A 5,000-nucleotide genomic window follows, 5' to 3' on the forward strand; every position below is an offset into this window, starting at 1 on the left:
TTACTGCTTACTAAATCAAAGGACACAGACATTGATACATACAATGACTTTTTTTAAAATGTTATGTGGCAAGTTGTCGAAAACGGCGCTGAATTAATATACAGGGAAAGAAACAGTTTGCAAAATTCACAACGTCACAAATCAAAGAGGTTAAGCATTTTTATTACATTTATACCTTTGTAACGCTGACTTTTCGAACCGAAGTAATATTAGTATGGAGATGGCGGATACAATGATAATATTCTCTTGGTCACGCAAAGGCAGCCCAAGCTCGGTATATGATTTATAGACTTTGTATGAGAAAATTAACTTTGAGCTTATAAATGCTCAAAAAAGCTGTAAATGTAGAAACAAACTTCGCTTACCTCTATACGTCCAGTTGTCCTCGTCTTTTCTGCGCAATCGGAGGGCAAACTGTGTCCGTTTTAGACGGGTTTGTAGCTTACTATTTTTGCGATGTCGTCAGTTGTCATATCCCCTCATTTAGCGGAAATGACAACTAAAGACAAGTTTATTTCCACATTTACAGTTTATTTGAGTATTTATAAGCTCGAAGTTAATTTTCCGATACAAAGTCTATAAATAGTATACCAAGCTTGGGCTGCCTGTGGGTCACGCACTCCACACCGCTGGCGTGATTTTGTGTCTAGTGTAAGCGATTTTTGAATCCTTTTTTTGACAACTGCCAATCATTTGCCCAAACTAAAGTTTAAATATTTTGAAAGACCTTCCCTTCCTTAATTAAAATCCTTAATCTCATGAAATTCGGTGATATGGCACATGGTCAAAATAACAGTTCTTCCCACCGACCGACGAAGTTAACATTTGGAGAACACTTTGGTTTTGTTTACCACAAAATAATTAAATTAATCCAATATTCTTGAAATTGTAGGTTTTCGACTAGGAAAAGTTATACAATAAGTTGGTTGTATTACAATTTTTCTGCGTTCGATAGTTACGACATGCGAATCGAATGGAAATGGTCAATTTTCAACCCAGTTGGGACTCGCTAAACTGTGTCTGGAGGTTAAATCGAAAATGTTGTTTTTCTCGGCAAGACAAACCTATTCCGAGGAAAAAAACACAGGCTGCTTGTATTCTTGCTAGGTGCTAGCTATATGCAAAAGGGGAGCGAAATTGAGTTTTCAAGCCTTGCCGAAGAAATTTGATTTTGTTTGATTCTTGTGGGAATTTGCTCTTAAGTACTGTGAATATCTGAAACATCACTCCTATTCATATCAATAATTAAGGCCGTGAATTGTCTGACAAAGGTGCCCAGAAAGTAACAACACATTTAAAGGTAAATTCCTCGAAACTCTTTTGTTCGTTATTACCCACAGATTTTATGCATTGTAGCACATCATCCATCACTCTTCCAAATATTTCTTGATAATGAGGCAAGGTGGGCCTTGACTCTAACAAACCTTTTAAGAATCTTTTTACTGGAGGATGATGGTCAAATGAGTGTCCTTCTGGTAGGAAAACCACATTGGTTAGAGCAGTCCTAGCAGTATTAATTACACTAGAAGAACATCCATTCTTGTACAATGTATAAAGAAAATCAATACCATCTGCTACAGTAGCTGAAACGGGGTTAACTTCCCACCCCGACAAGTGGCTTCCCACCCCGACAAGTGGCAATCAATCAAGTTATTACCCACAGATTTTATGCATTGTAGCACATCATCCATCACTCTTCCAAATATTTCTTGATAATGAGGCAAGGTGGGCCTTGACTCTAACAAACCTTTTAAGAATCTTTTTACTGGAGGATGATGGTCAAATGAGTGTCCTTCTGGTAGGAAAACCACATTGGTTAGAGCAGTCCTAGCAGTATTAATTACACTAGAAGAACATCCATTCTTGTACAATGTATAAAGAAAATCAATACCATCTGCTACAGTAGCTGAAACGGGGTTAACTTCCCACCCCGACAAGTGGCAATCAAGGAGCTGGAGTTGTTGGTGAAGTGGATGCAGTATGTAAAAACAATGTTTCAGCCTTCCGTGGGTAATGATAGAAGAAAAATATATTAACATGTACATAGGATTTGGCCACCAAGTATGAGTTGGCCAATTGGGAACAAATAGTATGCCAGTTGCTTTCTCACTGTATGTATTATGGACGGCTCTTGGAATAATGAGGCCCTGTTAGGGGTAAATTCCGACAAGCGACATAGCCTTGAACCGGCGACATGATAGCCACGAACTGGCGACGACCCACAGACTATTACAACGAATTAGCGAAAGCGACACAAATGTCAAGACTGACCGACAGCGAATTTCAGAATTGTGAATGTTCTGCGGACTGCCGAACATTTGCGCGTACACAATTCGTCGTAATTACTTAATAATGATCATTGTTAACAATAATGGCCAATTATGGCTAATAAGCGTCCAATAAAGGCGAACAGAAATACCTCTCATTTTACTGCTGTTTTTTGATTGTTCATTTCATGTGATTGACGTATTCAATGCATCACTCTCTTTTAGGACTATTCCGCTTTGCGTATCATGTTCTCCCTGCATGACCCACGTGCGCACTCCATCAGTCTGTAAGAAAGATACTTTTTTCTCTATTGATCGCGTTCATTTCAGTGTTCCAAATCGTAAGCGAGTTTTTGAAATGCACCACTATCAGAGTCATATGTGAGTCGTCGGAGTGCCGAACTTGTGCACGGTCAGAGTCACGTGACGGTGCTGTTCAACATCAGAGACCGCGCTATTGTTTAACCCTCTGAAGTTTGCCGAGTTTCATAACAAGTCCCCTCTACTAACTATGATTTTTCACAGACCTTTTGTAAACGCATGCCTTGCGGATAATGAATGGCCGATAATGTCCTTCCTCCTGGGTTGTTATAGTTACAGAAAAGCATAGTCTGACAACTAAATCAGAGTTGAACTCGGAAGAAACATTAGACTCTTGCATTGTCTACCAGAATTGTAGAAACACTATTATAGCTCGATTGCTTTGCCAGATTAGGTCTTTATTCACTTGTATAGTTTACTAGATGGAATTTCATTGACTTCAACAACTATTCCAAGTAGTCTGAATAGGTATTAAACATTAAAAAAGGTCGCAAAACCCTGGGCTCAAAAGTACTAAAGATAGAGACCGTATGTGATATCATCCCCTCTCGGCCAATCCCGTACGCGACGTCTCTATATATTTCACGACCCTCCTCTCTTTACCCTCTTTTTACAACGTGGTCGCCTGCTAAACGGATCTCCGCCATTTTTTTCCATGTAACCCAATGATGAGAAACGTTCATTTCTACAATGAGGTGTCAAGAAGTCTTTTTGAAAAGAGAAAAAAGACACGGAACTGTCTCGAAAGGATTCCTAGCACAAACTTGGTGGATGGAGATGAAGTGACCTCTCGCTGCTCGGAGTTTCAAAGAATGGCTCGAGTTCAAAAGCAACAGGTACATGAGCGCCATCTCCAAAGAAAGAAATGTCGCCTTCCAATGCGTGAGGATATAATCGAAGCGTTCTGGAAAATCTATGAAAATCAAGCTTGGGAGCGTTACTCAAAGCTTCATAGAGCAGAGGAAACTGATGCGTGTGTAAAGGCAGCCATAGTATCGGTCAACAGAAATGATATTCTAAAATCATGGCGTGAAGAGTGCGAGATGATGTTTGCCCCAGTAAAACAGCACCATATGGTACCCTTTCATGATCGATGGGTGCAAAAACAAATTACGGACAAAGACAATATTGAAAAGATGAAAGAAAGATTGATTGCGCGAAGCATGTCACTGGAGGGTCTCAAATAGTTGCAGGGTGTGCGCGTCTGGGGCACCAAAAGACTGAGTAGTGATGCGACTCCTGCGTTTGCGATCAAGATCCGCTGTATCATCACTGCCCCAAGGTGGAGTGCTACCATTTTGTGCAGTGCATGCGGGGTCAAAGGGGACTCGACCGATGCCCCCCGAGTGCTGCCCGAAGACAGTTTCAATTTTATCCCGAACTGTGGTAAACCGGGACGAGGTTAGGGACCAGGCCACCTCCCACTGCAAGTTGTGAAATTCATCACACAATTTTCCATGGAACCATTACTCTGTAATTCAGGTTCTTAAAAGTTTCCCTGATATGGTCTAAGTCCTGGTGAGCGTGTACCAGTCATTTGATATGCAGGCATATCTTGATACTCTTGTGGTTCAGTGGAGGCATCAGACGTTGTAGACTTACAAAGATTACTGCTTTGAAACCCAAGAGGCGGCGAATCCTTTTTAAAATGCGGAAAAAGTGGTCGGCGTTCGCTGCTTTTTTTTTGGCGGAGATTTTAAGCGAAGAAAGTTTAAGTGAAGAAAGTCTCGAGAAAAGTGGAGGAAGGAGAAGAACTCAAAATTTCGATGAAGAACACCGTTAAAAGCTGAGAGGAATAGAGCGAGAGACAAATCACTTATTGACAACAATTCCATTTCAGATAAATGGTTTCCTTCCTAATGCATACCTCGCTCCCTCTCATAATTTGTAAAACTCGCTAAAAAAACGAAGAAGTCGTGAAAATGTTTGCCACTCCCTGTTAACAGAGATTCTGGCATAGTTCAACAATCACATTTATGGGCGTTTTGTGTGAAATGGATGTGCAGTCGTGAGCTGCTTTGTTTGTCTGTGAAATTGCCGTCGAGTAAGCGAATTGACTACGTTTTAGCTTGACTTTTAATGAGTAAGAATTTTGCTGTTATTCTAAACTGAAGAAAGAGGATGTAAAGATGATCAGTAAAACGGAAAATGTTGTGAAAGAGAATACTGTGCATGTCATTTCAGTTTTAGTTGTTGATTAAAATGGTTTGTTATGGTTTGCAAGGTTTGCTTGTTTACTGTTTTCAGCTCAGAGATGTTTGAATAGATACTGTAAGGAACGTTGCGAACAAGACGAAACTCTATGACTTTAATTAGACTCTACTCGGAAGTGACCGGTGGGATGAGTGTGTTTTTTCATTGACCGGCCACATCTAAATCAGATAATAAACTAGGTGCGTGTGCGGGGCACCT

The sequence above is a fragment of the Montipora foliosa genome, chromosome 8, assembly GCF_036669935.1.
Source record: "Montipora foliosa isolate CH-2021 chromosome 8, ASM3666993v2, whole genome shotgun sequence".
Lineage (NCBI taxonomy): Eukaryota > Metazoa > Cnidaria > Anthozoa > Scleractinia > Acroporidae > Montipora > Montipora foliosa.